Source organism: Camarhynchus parvulus, chromosome 4 (genome assembly GCF_901933205.1).
Source record: "Camarhynchus parvulus chromosome 4, STF_HiC, whole genome shotgun sequence".
Taxonomy (NCBI): domain Eukaryota; kingdom Metazoa; phylum Chordata; class Aves; order Passeriformes; family Thraupidae; genus Camarhynchus; species Camarhynchus parvulus.
This window is the reverse complement of record NC_044574.1, coordinates 50,090,959-50,113,222: the sequence shown is the minus strand read 5'-3', so window position 1 is coordinate 50,113,222 and position 22,264 is coordinate 50,090,959.

The following is a 22,264-nucleotide window of genomic DNA, read 5'->3' as shown; positions in this document are numbered from 1 at the left end:
AGAGTAGGATCATTACCTGCAACTCCAATAATAGTACAGCTTAATTCTGAAAGAATTTTTGCTGAAAATACAGAAAATCTTACTTTTTCTCCCCTCACTTTTTTTAGATGTTTTCTTTGGAACCACATAGATAACAACAAATATTGTAACAAAGGTCTGTTGGTTTTTCCACTACATAAACAACAAACAGAGCTACTTCTCCTGACTGGCACAGCTCTAGGCTGGGGTCAGGAGGCACACCTGGAGAGCCAGGCCATGGATACTCAGCCACTTCTGCGTCCACCTTCCCTCTCAGGGCAGCAGCAGGTGCCAGAAATGGGAAAACATGAGCACTGTTTCCTGGAATAAAAGGTTTTACATCTAAAGATCTACTGGCAGAGCTTGCATTCACAGCATACCATACAAAATAGAGCTATTTTCATAGATAAATGTAATTCCACTTTTAAAAGATTAAGTAACAGAGCTGTGTTTTAGAAATAGAGCAAGCACTCTGCAATTCAGGATGCATACGAAGAAATGAGATTGTTCTTTTCAATAGAGCCAGGAGGAGAAAGGTAATGCACCTTTCATTTTTTTCATTTTCACCTCTAACTTTTCAGGTGAGAAAATGGCTCAAGAATTTGAATAACACTGGTCACTTCCAATTTCTCCCCCTTAATTGTTGTATATTTGTAACACACTTATGAAACATCAATAAGCAACAGTTGATCAACACGGGTTTTATTGTTTAGGTCTCCAGATATCACCCTATACTGAATTAACCACACATTATGGTTTCACGATGTGCATTAAACATTTGGTAGGAAGTACCAGATAGCATAGGCTCTTCAGCATTCACTTTGTTTGATTCAAATGGGACATCTATTGCAAGTCAGAACTTTTCAAACTGCAATTGCTTAAAATTTCTTAATGCAACCAAGGTGTCTGGAAAACTTTGAAGTTGATGGAAGAGTAGCCAGCCATCAAGCTTCAAAAAAATTACTGATAACAGAATAAACCTAAAGGACATCCTATAGAAGTATAAATACTTATGCTATTTAAATTATAACCACAATCACAGTGCTTTTTATTTTGCCACAACTTTCATGAAAAGAGTAACACTGGCCAGATATTTCAGTATGAAAGACTTTGTGCCAACTACAGCTACTGCTAAACAGCCGTTTAAATTGAGTTCTTAGCAGCTGAAATCTACAGGAGGCAACTCTTGAACTGGCTTCATCCCCATCCCGCCAGAAGGGCAATTAAAGTATTCTTGGAGAAAAAAATACTGAAAGAAAAATATCTGGGGAAAATGGGCATAGGGGAAGACCAGAGCTGCAAATTTTAGAAGATTATTCCAAAAATAATCACAGTCCTTCAGATTCAGCAAAAAAAAACAACAGCAGCATTATTTGCCTATTTTAGCAATTTGAGTTTCTAATTTGTATCATGAGCATCTAATATATATTTGTATATGAGCATCTAATACATATTTCTGCACTGTCTCTGTGGGAATATCAGTAGAACTATTTTAATTTTTTCCTTAGATCAGGATAAACCAGGAAAATCTTTTCCATTTTCTACATTAGAAAATAAAAAATAAATCATGAAGTTGAAGTACAGCATTCAAATATTGATCCTTGCCATATACAAGAAATTAACACTGCTGCTGAATATGAGTTGGGCCATAAGACTGCAGCAACACTAATTGCAGGTAAATGTCAGTATTTTAATGCCAGGCACAGTAACCTAGAAAAAATTCCTCTTGTTTAACCCTCATTATTAATACATTAGCAAACATTTTTATATTCGTAAGAATGACTGCCCTGTTACTTTAGGAATATTTGAGAAGGCATTAAAATTAGATTTACTGATAAGTGGTAACACTCTCAAGATTCCCACTGGAAAAACAGGTTCTACACACTCACACTATGCTGCTATTCTATGATCTGTCCCATTCTGATGCTGTTTTTTAAAGTCTCTTCGGCAATTTTGAAAACCATCCCATGGATAATTTTAAGTTGATTGACTAAAATTAGTTGGGGGTCCCAAACCTGCTATGTAATAGCTATTATTGGCTTCAGTTCAGTGAAATGTAGGATCTTCATTTCCTTTCCTGGACTTCTTAATTATCCCCTTCTCTACTCCTTTTAATTTAAAAAATAAATTGTTTCCACTGACACATTCACAGCCTTAAGGAAAAACATTTACAACTTCAGTACAGCACAAAAGCTGTTAAAGAAAAAATAATCTATCTTTAGGCTTTATGGTGTCTTTTTAATACACCTAATGTTAGGATCATTATTATCCAACCATATAAAAAAACTAAACAGGAAAACCTCCCGAGTACTGCTTCCCTTCAGTTCCTATATTACAGACAAATGTGCAGTTTTTAAATTTACTTTCACATGAATTAATTTTGATAAGAATTACTTTTGAAAGACATGCAGAAGTACTGAAAGTGCTAACAAATTCAATGGAAAAATGCATCTCACATCATTTTATATTATACAATTTTTGTTCCTTATCTGAGACTTTGCTGTTGACTACATTTGCAAATTATATTTTCACAAGCTATTACTACATTTATAACTGGAAAACAACTTTTATTTTCCAGATGGACTCCTTACAAATATCATAGTTGCTAACTGAAATTTCTGAAGAGGGGATAATTAGTATCCCCTCATCAGTGAGACATATCACAAGCAATGGTGCAGCCTTCTTTTTTAGTGGTACTCAGAAAAACTCTCACCCATCTTCTAGAAACTCAAAGTACATCATATGCATTCCCATTATTGCATTACACACTCAAGAGAAATTAGTCTTTCACTTGAGCTAGACCAACATCCTTAATGCCACGAATTATATTTCACTGGGGATCACAGAGGGAATTCACTGCCAACAAATGTGCCAAGTTACCATCACTAAAGGCAGCAGATTTCAAAAGCACTTTGGCAGGGGCCACAGCAGCAGCTGTACATACCAGAAGTATCTGTCAGCTCAAAGTTTGCCATTTACTTTGCTTAGTAACACCTCCCTGCAGAAAATTATCAACAAACCCCAAAAATATCTATTTGAAATTGACATGACTAGGATTGACATCCAGATCTCAGCACAGCTGCAGATCAATATCAGTCCTGAAGCTGTTCAGACATACTGAGACTGTATCTTATGACATTTTGGAGAATTCCAACCTAGCAACAGCAAAAGCAGCTAGAGGTTTGCTTGCCGGTGGCTGCAGTGGCAAAGCCAGCAGGAGCAGCAACGCCAAGCAGCAGCTTTTAAAAAAACACCCTACAGAAGAACTGCCCTGGATTAGTGGAAGCAGCAGCTGCCTTTTGATATATTGCTCTCTTCCATTTCTTTGTCTTTCAGATATTGTCAGAGTTGACATTTTCCCAAGAAACAGCAGTGGCATTTGACATTCAGCAGTGATAAACTCAAGACCAGCCTAAAAGAAGAACAGCAAGGCATACTTATCCAGTATAAGGTTACTGCAGAGTATGTAAAATGAGGAGAAAAAAAGACTCATATATAAACAAGGAAAAGGAAGAGAAAAAACAATATAAGTACATAACAACCACATTGAGGCAGTTGATAGTGCCTTATGTAAAAGGAGCAAAAAAAGCAAGACCAAAATATTGTTGTGGTGAGAGTGTGTTAACTTTTTTCTGGTATAAAAAAACATTGGAATTGGTGATTTATTTTTAACAGACTTGCATAGGATTAGATCACCTTGCACCAGATGTAAAATTTAAAACTTCCAGCAGTTAAATTCAGATTTTTCATCCCTGTTACTTTTGCAGAATGCTTCAAAAGAAAAATGCTACTGAGACACACATAATGCATGCTGAAAATCTACATGCTATAGCACAGCACATTCAATTTGATACCTAGAAAGAGAACACCTGTAGTAGCTACGCCACATCAGTGCCATGATAATGGCTCAAACTATTCCATCAAGAAGCAGAAAACCAGGAAACAGTGACGTGTTTAATGCAAAATGAATACAGAACATTTGTACAATACAATCCTCAAATAAAAAGTATCCCTATGACTGATTTGTTTAAAATACTTACCTGATTGTATGTAAAATGTCTCCAAGTTGCATTTACCCTGTCAACATGTTTGATTTTTTCTGTCTTTTTTGCTTACACAAATAAACCTTGTATGTTTTAGATGATATCCTAATAACCTAATTTTAAAGAGATGCTGTATTTTAATAGACAGATGAAGGGCCACTCCTCTCTAAAGAATGGGATAATATGGCAAAGCTTACTGAAAAATGCATTATTTCATCGCAAAAATTGTCCCTGTGATGTTATTCCACTCACTTCAACAAAGCCCTCATAATTTTGACTTTTTTTCCCCTTACAGAATTTCCCTCACTTATACCCACAAACCTTTGTGCACTTCCTAACATCTCTCTGCCAAATTGGAGCCTTCCTATTTTTATTTCCTAAACATTTCTTCACTCTTCTCTGCAATGATATCTTTCTTAGATGATTCTTAGAGTCATATTCTAAAGTCAGACTCACAGCGTCTGCATGAATGACTAAAATCAGGGACTCTCACCCTGGCAGTGGATTTGGTAAGGTGGATAGAAAATAAAGTACTTTTTTTCAAGACTATATCCCTCTAACAATGAAGGTTAACACAGGAAAAGGACTGTGCAACTGTGAAGGCAGATCTGCTTGGAGACAGAGGTGGGAAGTCCCTTCCAACTTAAATTTTTCTATAGTAATATTTGTGGAAGGCCTTTACTCCTTCTTTACATTTTTCCTACATACCTTGGAAAAACCTTAAATCTCTTCTCACAACTAATATGATGCACAAGGAAGAAGGTGGCAGCTGAGATCTTTGGAGCACTGTGGGAGAAACTCTGCTCCATTACATTTCTGATAGCACCCATGGTCAAGAATAACCCTTTCTCAGCATCACTTAGGGGACAGTCAGCCACAAAGGGGACAGTCAGCCACATCTTTAGGTCCTTCAAGCAGATTCTAAGTGAAAACAAAATACAAGAATCTAGAAAAACATATTTTCTAAAGCTCAAGACAACAGCTCTTAAGAGTCTATATACCAGATTATGATCTGAAAATTGTGATTTCTGTAATACCATAGAGACAAAACACAACCCTTTTACAGCCTAAAATGTGCTCAATACATGTACTAGGTAAATAACACTGCCTTTCCATTTCCATAGTATTGGAAAAATTTAACATTTTAAAGCAGATTGTTTACATTACAGCTATTTTAGAAGTTCTAATGCACTTTGAAGAGCTCAAGTAAGCACAGAATTACTTGCATAAATATTAGACAATAGACTGCAATAGTAATCTTGTTATGAAACTCCAGCTTTATTTGTCTTGTTGGAATGTTTCATTCTACAATGCATTGCTGGCACTTTGCTTTAACAGCCAGAGACTCTAAGAATTCCTGATTACATTACTACACTCAAAAGCCTCATTATTTCAAAATGTTTTATCACCAACTGATCGCTTTTAGATTACTTTGGGGACAAACTCATGAGCCTGTTCTTACAAGATTAGCATCACACTCCTTAACTATATTTTGTTTACTTAACTCTACCAACTCCTAAAACCTAGAAATTTGGTAGAGGTAGAGATAAGCTTCCTCATCAGAAGGAAACAGGTAAAGTACTTCATCTGGTAAAGTATCTTCCCAAATACAAAGGTTTGTTTTCCTTTTCATTCTTAATGTGCTACTAAACTTCATTAGTACATTCTTTAAACAATGCACAAACAAAGACCAGAGTACACTACAGCCATATCACTCCATGCTGTGCTCTAATTAGACTTCAGCAAGTAAATAGAAAAGGACTGAGTCAATATTTGAATGAAGGATTTCCAATGAACAAGAGCATCTGCAGTAACAGTTCTGTCATGTTTTATGTGCAAATCTGCCTTCTGAGCCCCTGTCAACAGTCTGACCTAGTGTTAACAATGCAGAATATTTCTGCACTCTTTAGTTACTGGAAATTCTGTAGCCTTCTTAGTCAACAGATGGGAGACAGCATTGGGCTGAATTTAAAAACTCTTCCTCTTCCACTGCACTTGGCTGCAGCAGCTGACTTGCATGTGTGGATCCCAATCCATTAAAACTCTGCTGGGGCCTGGGACTCAGCAGCGAAAGCAGTTTGTCCTCCACCCGAGCAGCACAGCTAGTGAGCTGAGCCTGAGAACCAGGTCCTCCTTCAACTGTGCCAATAATTCCCTGTCTCCTCCTCATCCTACCTTCTCACAGCTTAAAGAGCCCAACAGTTGCCTGACACACATCCCCAAGCTTCGACAGCCCCATTCCTCTTTAGGTAATTTCAGAGACACTCACTGCCTTTTCTGGAGTCCACATGCAGCCCTGTCCTTGACCCACTCACCCTACACCATCTGCTCCTTCCAACCAGCCACTAACACCTTCTCCATGCAGCCAAGCCTCTCTGGATCAGCCTGGAGCTCAAGACAGGAAGGTCACGGCTTCCTATAATATCCTCAACTCAAGGGACTTCCAAAGTCATTTATCTGGGTTGAGTTCCCATGATTTATACTGAGCAGACTCCCACAGTTATGACTAAAGAGCCACTGCTCCTGTTAACAGCAGCAAGTCACGGAACCTGTCCACACTGAAAACCTATAACATTCTTCCAAGATACAATAAAAACTGTTCATTATCTCTCTCTATTTCCAATCCACTGCTGGGAAAATGTCAAAGTAACCTTTTTTTATGAAAAATTAAACTAAACAGCACAAAATATTTTCTGCTAATTTTTACAGCCTCAGAAATAAAAACTCTATAACTTTTCTTATACAACTCCCCAAGCAGAGGTAAAATAATAGACCAACCTTGATGCTTACTTAAGAATGCAGAAATATTTCAGAGACCTTTCTAATAGGAAAAGAAATTGCTGAAGTGCCACAAACAAGGATCTTCTTTTCACGACTTAGCACAATTATATCACTTGTTCTAACCCAGGACTGTGAGCAGATTATTCATTGTTGCATGGAGAACACTTATAGTTCAAGGTTTCTTTCAAAAAACATGCAAGATATTCCAGCACTCTAATCATACACTGTGCTCCGAACCAAAGTGAAGAAACTAGGGATGGTCAGCAGATTCACTTCAAAATGTTGTTTTCTTGAAATATTTCCAAACTGCAGTGTAACAGGAAACATTGAGGGTTTTCAGTAGATGTGATGCTACTAGAAACAGGAGCAGATCATCACTATATAGCAAAAGGAAATGTTAAGAATACTTAAATACACCAAACTTAAACTGAAATATTTATGGACTTCATGCTCTTGGAGAACAGGCCCATAACCTGAGATTCATTTTCATTGCGGTATTTTTATACCTAAAGACAGAAATAAGTAATAATTCATAAACAAATAAAACTTTTTGAAAGCAAACATAATTCTTACAGATATGTTCCATTTGCATATGATTTTGACTAATTTTCCTTCTTTTCGGTTTTCCTTAATTTATATTCTTCAATTTCATATTTTAATACTTCATGGAGAAATTATTTCAATATATTATAAAGACAAATTGTTCCATAAGCAACAGAACTAATGATACTCTGTTTCCTATAGCTTCATGTTTCATGGTTGACTTATTTGATGTCTAATAAGCACTCCAATAGAAGTTATTTCTGTGCCTAGGAATTCATAAAACCCCTCTGCTTTGTTGATTTTTTTTCCTCCAAAAAGAAGTGAATTTGCACTGTACCCCGTACTACAGTGAGGAACTAGAAGCTTTTGTCTATCTGGCTGCCAATATTCACAGTAGCAATGTATTTTGAGAGTAACACTTTTTAAGTTGAACAAAACATGCAGAGGAAGTAGAGGGAACACACTAACATGGAACACACACAAACTAAACTAAAGGTCTTAAGCTACACTAAAGGAACATGAAAGGCCTTAAACTACACTAAAGAAAGAAAACACTTTATCAGAAAGATGTTATTATTTCTAGCCATTTTAGTATAGCATTTTAGGGTGAGTGCAAGTTACAGAGGTAAAGCTTTTCCGTTAATACCCCCAGTCTCTTTTTTTCAATTGACAGCAAAGATTTTTCCAGAATTTCATTTCATGACAAAAATATCACAATCTGAATGATGAAATTATGCATTCTCTCTGGTTTCTTTTTGTATGATTCACTCCCTTAATATCTTTTCCACTAAAACCTTCTTCATAAAGAGTAAATTTTTTTAAAATATTTGAATACTGCTTAGTTTTACATTGGCTTCTCTGTCTTAGAACAGACCCTACAGAAATATCAAATCAGCAGTCATAACAAGTGGGTTTGTATTACAGGGAACATAACAGTTGTTGTATACAGATAAATCCTAAGGATGTAAGGGATATTCCATACCACAGAATGTCAAGGTCAACATAATAAGAGGGAGGAAGAAGAAAGAAGGGGCCCATTCAGAGAAATAGCATTTTGTCTTCCCAAGTAACTGTCACACATGATGGAGCCCTGCTCTCCTGGGGATGGGTGAACACCTGCCTGCCCATGAAAAGTGGGGAATTAATTCCTAGCTTTGTTTGCTTGTGCCTGCTGTTTTGCTTTATCTATCAAACTGTCTATATTTCAACCCATGACTTTATCCACTTTTACCTGTTCCAATTTGTTCCACATCCCACTGCAGGGGAATGAGGGAGCAGCTGTGTGGTACTCTGGTCAATGGTTGGGGTTAAACCCCCCCAACTGATTGGAGTTTTTTTTTCTTTCCAGTACTATAAATACAGAATAGCAGAAAAAGAAAACCAACATGATTTAAAATAAAACTATACTTCAGTACAAAAGGAATTTCCCTTAGCTAAAGGCCAATTCTAATTAGCTCACTGAAAATAATAGTAAAAACTTTTGGATACACAGACTGTAATAATCAGAGAACTGAACTGTTTTAAAAACTTTTCAATGCTTCTGGGGTGAGCACTATAGCAATCCAACCAGCAACAAGAAAAAATAATTAGTTTTCACAGAATACTGACTTTGATATCAAAGTTGCTGCTTGTAGTCATTAAAAAAAAGGACGTGTGATACATTCAATAAAAGTGTTCAAAAAACTACACCGTGTGATACATTCAATTAATTTTAAAGATAAATTCTGCTACCCAAATTAATTTATTCTAGGACTGTCTCAAACATATTTTGCTTAAGATTCAACATTTTTTTTCTCCATAACAAAGGGACTCTGGTGTGGTGCAGTACTCCTTTTTGTCTGTTCCACCCTGTATCTGCCACATACTCCGTGCTGTACAAGACACATACAGAACAAAAGGTAAAATATTTCTCATAATAGATTAATAATGCAATGACTTTCAAATCATTCATGTAAAATCATTTTCAAAGCTATAATGGAAAATTCACTAGAGTTACTTGATACCACTTTTCATTATCAAATCTGCTAAGCACACACACTCATTTTTCTAAACAATTACTCTAGCAAGCATAAAAAGTAGGACCTTCCCAGAGAATCAGACAAACATAAAATGCTCATTATCCTGGAATAAACTAAACTTGGCCCAACTAGCATCAATAAACTGTCAGAAGAGGGTCTGTCATTAAAGCATATGAGCAGCTTCAAGTTCCTCTTTTGTGATACCAACAAAGGTGTGGTCAAAAGTAATACTCTAGACCAATATTTGGTTCTTACCATCTCTTTCCAGGCTCTGAGTCTTAGCAACCAAACCCACATTCAAGCTTGTCAAAACAGTTTTCAAATATTAACAGGCAAGATGGGAGGCAAAGCAAGGAGGGCCATTTTCAAGGGTGACTCTAGAGAGCTGCTGGCTTCCATTTAAGGGAAGGTCTCAGCCAAGTGATATGACTAAATAATGGAGAAAAGCCAGAAGCTTTTTATGGGCAGCTCTCTGGTCTCATTTTATTTTAGGAGTGTGGTGAAGCAGACTCCAAACACTAAGACATGAGGCAACTTGGTAAATTTCTCCCTTGAGGCAGAGTTCAAAGTAGTTAATTACAGGCAAAAAGAAATTCCTAGGAACAGAACAGGATTGTGAATCTTGAACCATGGTGAAGGACAAGGCCATGACAGAAAATATATTTTGCAGTGACCTAGAAGATAATAAGCCTTGACAGATGAGACCAAGAGCCATAGACCTGATGAGTAAGTGCATCTCTTTTCCTCTTATGCCTAATAAAGCAGCAAACCCAGGACCCAGAATGAGTTAGCATAGTGAGATCTGCACACATACACTCAAAATAGACAGACTTTATGCCTTGAAGTACACTGTTGAAATAAAGAAAGCAGGAAAACAAGCTTGATCATTCTGACATGCTTCTACCTGGTGTCAGAATAACCTTGTAACACTGGCAGGCAGCAACAGCTTCCTACTCTACGTGCAGTGTCTATTAGAAAACCACCAGATTTAAGTGCGCTGCTGGCAAGGCTTTAAGGGGTGACACATTCATTCTTCAGACTAATCACCCAACATGAAGCAGCAACCCATGTGCTTCCTGGAACACACCTGCGTGCAGGGGCAAACATACATAGATCCCCCCATTTGTAAAGAGGAATCTTCGAAGAGTGTCTGGGCAAGTCACAGTGGCCCAGTGTCCTTTCACCTGGCATGGCCGGCACAGGCATGCTGTGAAAGACTGCCATTAGAATCATCCTTACTTTTCCAAGTCTGCCTTTTTAAAAGCTCTAAAACTTTCATTCCAGTCAGAGGTAAATATACTTTCTCTACTGATTTCATGGCATTTAACTAAACAGTTCATTTCATTCTTCTTTGGGAGTTGTATTGATTTTACAAGATGAACCTGCCCCTCTTGAAGTTTGCATTGACCCTTGCAAACTGACACAAAGGCATAATTCTGTGTTTCTGACAGTAACAATTTTGAGCAACTAAAAAGAGGATTAGTTAACTAAACAATTAACGAGTTTAATCTGGACTCTACAGCTGCAGAACATCTTTACATCTTCAAGGAGGAAAAGCTGTCTATCCTTCTCCACTCTGCATGTCACAGTAGCTATAACACAGTTATCAACCTGATGTATTCTCACTTTCACAAAGGAAATTATGTATTTTCCTAAACTAAACTAAATCTACAGGAGCAAGTTAGAAATTTACTCTGTGTGTACAGTAATTCTCTGTCTATATATCTCCTTTCTGAGAGCAGATGTCCTCTGAAATGACATAATCCTTCTCTGACTAGATGACAGTTGTCTCACAATACAGATATTTCAGCATCTGAGCGCTTAATGACAGAGATCAATCAGAGAAATAATAAAAGAATGCAAAACCTAAAGGGCACACCAATTGCACTACTCCTCAAAAAACCTGCAAGGCAAAGGAAATTCCCATCAATATTTCCACATGAAATGTGCAATATTCACATCAGTAAATGGATCACTTGCCAAATGATCTCTGCACACCTGTGTGCTGCCAGGCTTCATTTTTACAGTAAGTCAGGTGTAACGCTTTCACATCTATGGATACATTGAACACCAAAGACTGAGAGCTGGCTGGAGTGCCAGGCTCCAAGGGCTGTGATCAACAGCCTGAAGGCTGGCTGGAGCACAGTCACCAGTGGGGCTCCTCAGGATACATACAGGGCCAGCAGCATTTAACATCCTTCATTGACTGCACAGAGGATGGGGCAGAGTGCACCTTCAGCAAGTCTGCGGATAACACACAAAGGGAGCAGGTGATGAATTTGGAAGCCATGCTGCCACTCAGAGGAACTTGGACTGGCTGGGGAAAAGTTCTGACAGGAATCCTTTGAAGTTCAACAACAAGAAATGCCAAGTCCTGCACATGGGGCCAGTGCAGACTGGGGCCTGACTGGCACTTGTCATCCAAGGAGAGGCTGAGGGCTGGGGTTGTTCAGTCTAGGGAATAAAAGACTCTAGGGGAACTTGTCCCTGTGTATAAATATCTGATGTGGAGCAATAAAGAAATAGTGCCAGACCCCTTTCAGTGATGTGAAGGGACAGAAAGGAGACAATAGACCTATGTCAAAATTCAGGAAATTCCATTTAAATAGAAGAAATGGGGGAGGAAAGGGGGAGAGGTGTTTGGTTTTTCAGGGGTGTTTTTGCTTGGTTGTTTTGCTTTCCGCTTTGAGTTGGTTTTTTTTTCTTAGTGTGAGGGTGGTCAAACAGAGGCTGCACAAAGAGGTTGAGAAGTCTCCATTCTTGGACAAATTTAACACACAACTGTAGGTGGCCCTGCACAACCTGACGCAGCGACCCGAAAGTTTGAACAGAGGAGGGTTGCACTAGTTGACCTCCAGAGGTGCCTTCTTTCCTCAGTGCTTCTGCAAAAGAGCAGCTACATAAAGCATCCTTCCCTGAGAACAGCAGCACTGACCACATCTTACATTGAACAATTCCTTGAGCGTTATCCATGGTGGATAATCACCTCTGGTACACAGAAATCATCACTGGTATAAAGAAACATGTTCTTTACTCCACATGGCTCCCTGATCATACTTGCTGCTAGCTTTTCACTAGTGCTAGCAATCATGGAGAGTCTAATAAATGGGATATAGAACAGATAGAAACAAAAACATGACATCAACTGAATTTTCAGTAGATGCAGCAACTACATAATACACAATTGATAGTAAAAGATAAAAGACTTAAACCCTCTCACTGTCACCCCAGACAAATTTACAAACTCCACTCTCAAAAGCAGGACAGAGTGCCATAACCAATTCAAAAAGACTACTATAGAAAAATCAGGAGTTAATGTAATAGAAGGCATAAGGAGAAATTTCAGCTAAAAAGACTCTGGCAGAAAGAAATATGCTCCATTTCTGATGAAAAAAAAACATGTATGGTAAGGGAAGCCTCTAAAGAAACCAAAGAATACTCAGAAGCAAAATATACAACAAAATATATACCAAAAATGTCCATGTTTTCAACACCCAGATTTAAATTGCTTAGCCTGTTCAAAGCAAAACATAATGGGTTTGTGAGAGTCTAGAAAGTGAATTTGTACATTTGTGTTTAAGATGCAAATATGACTTGTTTCAAGAGGTGTAAATAGCCATTTCCTAGATCAGTTCCAAGATTATAAATTTGGAGAAAAGATGATTTACTGCCTGGTCTGATACACTTTTACCTGTTCTCTTAGCAGGTCTCATTAATAGTGCCTGTTAATGGCACTCCTGACTCCCATGTACTGACTGTTCCATGCTATTGCACTCCCAACAAAGTCCAGCCTCTTTTCCTGCCAAGAAGTGCAATTGTGCACCAAGCAGTGGAGGAAAGCAAACAGATTCCCAGCTGGATGCCATATAATATAACCAAGGCCTTCATCCCAAAGCACGGATGCTTAGCAAAGCAACAGGCATAGAACCCCTGGTTTGGGAAATGCTATTTCCCTGCAAACAATCATTGGTTGCAGCAGGCTGACAAAAAGAGGGAAATCACTGTTTAAATACTAAATATTCTGTAAATGGATAAATGAAATATTTTCACTATTTCCTCTAGAATTCCATGGTAACCTCTGTGTATGAGAATTTAATATTTTTTAGTTCACAATACACCAGCCAACAACAAACTGCTTCAACAGGATATTTCACCATTATTATCTTAGACAAAACTGTGGGACATTTTCTAATTTGGGCACTTTGCTACCATTTACATTTATTGGTTCAATACAGAGATTAAAAAAAAATATTACTCAATACCACATTTTAAAAAAATCCTAGAAGTAAATTACACATATTGCAAGTATTGCAAAACCAAGTTCACTTCTCATGGAGTGTAATTTTTATGTCTTGCATTTGAGCACAGCAACTAACAGAGCAGATTAAATTTGAAAGTTATCAAGGCAGTGTACATTTTTAAGAATACAATCAGTTTGGCTTCTGGAAATTTCTGTCCTTTCAGTTTATAACACACCTAATCAAACATTCTTTGTGAGTTTTTCCTTAAATATTACCATCACAGTGAAGTAGGATATGTAAGAGTATGAAGCACAGCTTTGGGCATTTAAAAAAATAATTTTTCCTGTGGTTTTTATTTCCCAGGAGGTTTGTTTGCTTGCTTGCTTGTTGGTTGGGGTTTTTTGGGGTTTTTTTTGAGTAGGTTTGGCCATTCTCAGAGACACTTGTTTTGGAAGCCTCTTTCCTAAATTTACAAAGTTGTACATAAGATGAAATACAGAGAAAGAGTGGACTACACAGTCTTGCATCCCTTTCAACCTTCACAACTTCTCCCCTCATTTGCTATATAAATAATTCTTTACATATTGAACTGGTTTCCAAGCAGATGAGGTCTGAAGTCACAATCTCATCTGTGTTAAATGAAAATGCCTGTTATACAAATAAAGCAAAGAAATTGTCATTACATTACTGGCACACTGGAAAGTCAGTGGCTTTAAATCCATCATTTGCATTGCTCGTGTTTCACTGAGTGAAACATCACAGATATGAGAAGAAATCATCATAAAAGCTGAAACCACAGGATGTGTCCATCAGGATGATGTTATACTGGATGTACAACAGCCTAATCATAAAGGCTGATAGACCAGACTTTTGTTTAGTTTTTCAATTTTCCAAGGAACAAGAAACTGAAAAGCATAAATGTTCTGTTGGATAGCAGTCACTTAATAAACTATATCCTAAGTTTCCTTTTCTTAACCCGTCACTTGAAAATTGTCTTTAAACCAATTAGAAATATTGTGCTGGGCCAGACTGGATGAAATAGTTTTTAAAATACAGCTAGTAATGGAATTAAAGCTTTATTCACCACCTTATTTGTAAATCCATAAGTATCTAAAGATCTTCACTTTTCTGACTTCCATTCAGTGTTAGAAGCTCTATCACACATGTAATATTTCATTTGCTTTAAATGGAAAAAAGGAAAACAAAACATAGTACACAGCTTCTAACTTGTGAACTTGTGGTTTTGGATAAGCATGATGTGTTTCTCCCCTGCTAAAAGCAAGAATTTTCATAATTGAGCAAATCAGGTATGAAATTTTTCAAGACTAAAACAACAACAACAATAAAAACAAACCAAAACAAAAACCAAAAAAAACCACAAAAGAAAAGCTTTGAAAGTCTTATCTTGAAGTTGTATTTTTTCCCATCATTATTCAAAATTGTATATTGTTTGGAGAAAGCAAAGTGAGGGAGAATGTGAGAGCAGAAATTGCCTGGACAATGTTTTTTTTTAACAAACTTAGCGAACAAGGAGACAAAACCAATCACTTGATTGAAAGACATAAACTACCTCAACTGCAACTGACTTGCCATAATTTTTTCTTTACCAACTCTAGCCAGCTTACAAGAGAGATGAACTGAAAATTCCTTCTCTGATGAGAACTGTAACAAAAGGACTTGGTTAAACTTGTTGGATGGTTAGGGTATTTCACCTAACCATCCAACAATCTTACCTCATGGAGACATTCAAGCACATCTACAAAGCATCATGAAGAAACCTCGCTATATACACCACGGAACAGTTTGCTAAATTTTTTAAGCCTTTGAAATTCTGTTTATGTGCTAATTACAGAGGTGCAACAAAAGGTGCATAACAGAAATAGCAAACAGGTCTGTCTTTTTTACTTCAAGTAAAAGTACTTCTGCCCACTTAAACTAATGGCACATAATGCTTTGTATTAGAAGCTGTACTGAGCTTCAGCAGAACTGATTTTTCATCTCTTCAAGCAAGTATCAATGCTTTTGTCCCAGAAAAAAACTCTAATGTTAAAGACACTCTTATCTGTGACTGTGCCATCTGGATGTTCTGCTAATATAAAAGCTCCTGACTCGAATGAACAGAGCTAGAAGCACTTAGATCTTCTCTTCCTGTGTGATGCTGCCAATGGAATTGTAGTTACTTCGAGTTTATACTACCTATTGCCTCTCTCCAAAGGCTGTGGAGGAAAACAATGGCCTGAAAAAATCCTGGGGAGCAAAAAGAGGCAGCTGGTGCAAACTGGGGATCCACTCTTCAGTAGAATTTGAGACATCATTCAGACTTCCTTCCCGGGGAAAAAATTTAAAGAAATTTGAAAAAGCATCTCCTGATGTCATGACAATGTCATGACAATAATCCACAGAGAACATTTAGAAACCACATTTTCTACTAATTTCACCAATTTCAGAATAATGGTTTCCATCAAAATCATGCTCAGATCCAAATGCAGTATTCAGACAGGCTTTCCCGTGTTCCAAATGAGGCAACCAAGCAATTCATTCTCTGCTGAGTTCATACACAGCAAGTTTGGAAGAGTCAGTACCAGAGCAATGCTTCTAGGAAGGTGTTTTATCCTGCTTGATGTGCTCTGTTTTGTCTTTAAGAAGTTTTTACAAAACATAAGGAAACCAAAGAGCCAGAGTTATACAACTCTCACTCCCCACCTCTTTTCCCGTTTACTCAGTGTTCTGTGCTCAGGATATCGTTGGTTGCCAGAGAAGAATCTGTATTATGTAGAAGATTATGTATTTTATGCAAGTCATAAGATAGAAATTATTTTGATAAGGAGCTGATCTCAAGTTGCTTTTCTTAACACTGTTCTACAGTGTACAAAATAGAGTTTTTAGGGATCATTCAAGTACAAGAAGGCACAGGTGATTTAGTGCTTTGCATAGAAACTTTCCCCCTACCTATGTAAGTCCCAGATGATCTGCTGGCTGAGTGGTCCTTTGGGATTAGAGACTTTTCAAGGCAGAGTCTGTAGGCTTCAACCCAAACAAATGCCAGTATTTGTGCTGGTTGCTGCCCTTTTGTAGCTTTGGGGAGGCACTGCTGAGCTTCTGTTGGGCCTTTCTGCATCACAGACTTCTGCTTTTCCCAGCTACACAGCCAGCCTTGGGTGTGTCACTCTCATCCCTCCTGAACCATGCAGAGGAACTGCAGAGTTTCATCTCTGTCCAGTTAATGGATGCACATTAAGCCTGGAAATCACAGCACCAGCTTTGGAGGCTGGGACACACAGGCTGCAACCCCCCCTCCAATGAACAGACTTGTTCATTTTCCATAAAAAGCAAAGCAGTGTCTTGGGAAAAGAGCTAACAGTATAAGTTTTTGAAATGGCATAGTGAATGTGGCATCAAAACCAATATAAAGCAGTAATATTGACACCATGAATAAATAAATGGGGGATAAATAAGTGCAAGTGAACCCCTACCTCATATAAAGCAGTTAATTTGCTTCACTGTAGTGGAACTGGGACCAAGACTACATCTATTAAGACAACTTTAATGCTCCTACATATGAAAAAACATGCACCATCAGAGGTGCACATTTACAATTACTGTATGGCCAAACATGGCTTTGTAAAATGAGATTAAAGGTTGCTGACCTGTGTTTCAAGTCCTACCACCTCAACTCAGAAATACACTGTCCTCAGACTCGGCCATTTTTGCAGCCTTCAAAGTCCTTAAATAAAGGTTGTACTCTAACACAGCACTTCCCATTTCCCTAGAGCTTGAAAAGCAAGATGACTAACAGGTTTTGACAATGGAAATGGAATGCTCCCCACTGAGGACTCTGTGCACACACCATGCAGATGAAGTGATGATCTCTTAAGTGACTACATTACAATAAAAAATGAAGCATCCTCAGTCCCTGTATGCCCTGCCTTTTGGAGCACTGGCTTTGAACCATCTGTAAACACACCACATGCCAGGAAGACCAAGTCAAGAAAGCATCAAAGCAGTTAAGTTAAATGGCTCTTTTATCTCAGTCCCATATGTTTCTACATTTTATTCTCATTTTTTGCTTCATACACAGCAGAGCTGAAAGTTGACAAATCCAATAGATGCTATCATCTTTACTCATCTCAACACCAAGCACTTCTTCATTATTTGTATAACACAAAATATTTCCTATTCATGCCAAAGGTGGCCAATAGTTCCTAGTTACCTTCCATATTTTGATTTTGCAGCCCATTTCCACTGGGCAATAGTCACAATAGGTTGATTGGAATATTTATGAAGTGCTGTAACTATTAAGGGACAGAAATTCTTCAGTGAAAGATTCTTTAGAAATATAATTATATTCCCACGTAGTTTTTAAATCAATTTCAAATATCTAAATGCATAAAGACTGTCATGTAATTGTAATTCAATTTGAATCAGAATATAATGCAATTTTACTAATGTCTATATAAGACATAAAAAGATGAGGTACCTTACACAGGAGTGTACCATTCATTAATATTATTGAAGAACTGTCTTACTAAAAAGTTACTTCAGAATTTTACCATGTCTTTTGAGGGATGAAACTAAATTGTCTTTTGCATAATTTATTACATAATTTTTGAATGTCTCTATCACACTCATTGTAAATGTATAGCTTCATACATCAAAAAGAAATGGGAAAAAATGGGTATAGTATTTAGGACATATAAGTAAAAAGCACAAATATTGTCAATTCTATCAACCATTCAGAGTCTATCAAAGAATGGTTACTTAATTTCAAAATCTATACAAGTAATATTTTAATACTTTAAAGGTGCAAGAAAACATTACATCTCAGTGGCTCTATTCCTGTATCAGTTATAGAACCATGACTTTATTTACTAGAACTCTGAATGTTATTTTACAGATTAAAGTATTGGTACACATGGGTAGGCAGCTGATATATGCATTTTTTAAAAATGTGAAAGTTTTCAGTACCGTTTGGGCTCTTTAATTTAATAAATAGCATATGATAGTGTTTGAAAACTATAGAAGTCATGAATCATCAAAATGCACATCTACCCTTATTCTTCTAACAGCATTCTGCTAAAAATCCTCAAACATCATATCAGAGATCTATTTAGACTGTCATTAATGTACTCTACTGCTTTATATGGTTTCAGAACATTTCTGAAAGGAAAGAAAGATTTTCTTGAGCTTGACAAAATGTTATTTGCTATTATTTTTTTCCTCTAAGCCATTAGATACAGAGTCTTGGTAAACTTTACTGTTCAAAATGCATTGAATTGAAGCAGAGAAATAAAAAATGCAATTAATTAAAAAAGGCAAACTATGAAAAGAAATTGTGAAAAATATACTCAAAAAAAAGATACTTCAGAATATTTTGAGTCGTAATATACACAGTGAAAATGCAAAGGCCAGAAGTAAACTTATTAGAGGACTTGATCTTTTTCATGCAAGAAAAAACCAAAAAATTTATTATTTCCCTTTGCATGGTCCTAAAAAGGCAATTCTATGGTGTTTTTACAGTTCAGCATGTACTTTTATTCAAATGTTATGACTTCATTGAAAAATTGACATTCCTGATTCAAACATATTACTCTATTTCTAAGATAACTAGCTCAAAAAAAGTAGTTTTTATACCTATTTTATCCTTTTTTTGGTTATCTAAGTGCAAAGATTTTCTTTTTATTTTTCTTGTATTGATAAGTACATCGTGTTAACTGTTAAGTTATTCCTTTCTTTTGCAGCAAACCAAATTATAAAACTAAGACCATCACTCACTTGCACTGCAAGCTTTTAAACTGCAGAGTATTTCATAGTATTATATACCCTTTTCCTCCTGCTCCTTAGGCAAGACCTATTGCCAAGTGATTTAGTAATCAGTCAAAAATCAGGATTTAGATGCAGGTTCAGGTAAAAGAAAATCTAACTGGTTTAATAGGTGTATAACAAAATATAGATGTACCAATATCAGCAGGTTTGAGATACTGAAAAACCTTGGCCACTAATTTCAGTTTCCAAGAAAAAACCCCATAAATTTCTGTAAAAATTTAAAAGGCCATAATGAAATGTCTTAGGTCAAAGCAATTATTAATAATAATTGCATTCATTATTTCTCAATAATGAATAATTACTAAGAATTAGTAGTTATTAATACAATAACTTCACTATGATGCTGATCCAAAAATTTAAAATGTTTTAAATATAAAGTAATTATTCAGGGAGTCATAGCAAATATGTGTTTTAAAAAGTACTTGTGAAAGTTTCTTATGCAACACCAAGTAAATATCTCAGACACTGACATAAAAATTATTCAAACCAATGCTATGACTTCTGTTGACTTCAACGGGTTTTAAAATACAATTTTAAGCTATACAGGACCAGAACTAGTCAAAATTCTGAATTTTGACATTCAAAAAGTGTTAAAGTATAGAGACACCAGCAACTACTTAGTAGGTTTCTGGAAGATGAGATAATACAGTATTTTAAGGTCTGATTATTTGATTAATTACTATTCATCTTAAGTTTAGAGACAACAGAATGAAGCTCTCTGCAGGTTAAGGATTACCTTCAAGTAATAACTTTGTGTGGAGGGCTGGTGTTGGCCAGCTGCCACTCACCCACCCAGCTGCTCTCACATCCTCCCTTCCCCAACAGGACAGAGGGAGAAATAAGATGGGGAAAAAAAAAAAAAAAAACACACAAAAAAAATTATCAGTTGAGATAAAGTCAAGGAGAGATCATTTGCCAATTACTGTCACAAGCAAAGTAGACTTGTCATGTGGAAAATTTAATGTATTGCCTATTAAAATAGACTTCAGTAGTGAGAAACAAAGCCCAAATTACAACAATTATTTCCCTCCCTTTTTTTCCCAGGCTCAACTTCCCTCCCTCAGTCCCATGTGCTCCACAGTGTCCCCATCCCAAGCAGAGAAGGGTGATGGGACTGAGGGGCTGCAGTGAGTCCTTGGCAGCCTCCCTCTGAAACTGGTTATGGAAGCATCCACTTGAGAGTAAATCTGCACCTGCAATATTTCAAAGCTATTTATATGGTGAAATACACTTTTACTTTGATTAGAAAGAAATATAAAATCCTCAGAAAGGCTGATGGTTTTGTTACGAAAAATAAAATCCTTACTGCCTTCTAAAGTCAGTAGGTTTCACCACTCCCCTAATACAAAAGACCATTGACAATTACAACTACCAATAAAATTGGTTGCCAGCATCACCATCTTTGCTTTTTTGTTTAGTTCAGCTCATACTTGGCAACTATTAAATCACATTTGCAGCACATGGTCACTGCTCACTGAAAACACAGCCATTCCCTGTTAATGCTACCAAAATCCTTACTTGAACTACCAAACACATCTGATTTCAGCAATGGACGTGTAAACACTTATTGAGGAAAAAAAAAAAATCCAATTGAGCAAAGGGAAAATCCCCAAATAAAATAAATAAATAAATAAATAAAACCATCTGCATATCCTGAAAAAAAGCAAAGACAGCTATCGTATCCTGCATTTTGCATTTTAAAATCTGCTATCACCCAATCCTTTCTTATCCTCTACAATTCTTGGGGAGAGGGGAAAGGTTGGTTTATTTTCTTTGCAAGTTCAAATAATTTTCTTCACTAAAACCATGATTCAGTTTCATAAAATATTTTACAGCTTACCATTTTTTGCCTGTTTCAAGACATTTTCACATTCATTTTAAAAGAGCTAATCAAGACAGTATTTCTCAAATATGTGACAACCAGCGTATATGAACAGAGAATTTCATAAGGGAGTATTAATCATTTTCTCTAGTATCTAAGGGGCAAAGAAATTAAAGGCAATTTTTTTTACCAACAAATCTTCTATTTTGATTGGATATGAGAAGAAGACCATATAGAATCAGTAAATTGTTACTATTATAAATGCATTTGCACATCCTGCACTGGAGCACCCACTAACAGGAATTCATTTGATTGAATCCTCACTCTAAGAAAAGTATATATCTTTAACAAAGCAGCATCAGCCTCCTCAAAATCTGTGTTTCATGAAATCAAACCAGAATTAATGAGCTGAATAAAACTTAAAATGTCCAGTCTTTCGCACAGTCTTTCCTGTAGTCCTTCATACTTGCAAAAATTAATATAACTACGTCACAGATGAGAAAGTCAGAGGGTTGTGCTAGGACAGAGGAGAAGAGAAAGGAACTGGAGACCTATACAACTCAGAAAAGTAAGGGAATTATGGTTAATCAGTGTTATTTTATGTACATATTTTGGTAAGGAAAACCTCTAGCTGGATTAATTTTACAGCTGAAGGTTCTGTAAAGACCCATTGGTTGTAAGAGACCACCACGAAACATCTGTTCCAGTTCAGTCCCAAACTCAGCAAAATTAACAGAGCAATTAACACAGCACCTGCAGGACCTGAGACCATTCTGGAGATCTGGCTGAAAGCACAGGACAGGATTTTTAAGAAATTAGAGTCTCAGCATTGGAATCCAGAGGACCAGGAAAGTTTTGAGATCGGCTGGAATATATGACCAAACTGCTGCTGAGCAGGAATTATGCACTGAAATGTAAAATACATAACACAAGAAACTGGACTTCCTGCGCTTAGGAAGTAAACAGTACTGAATT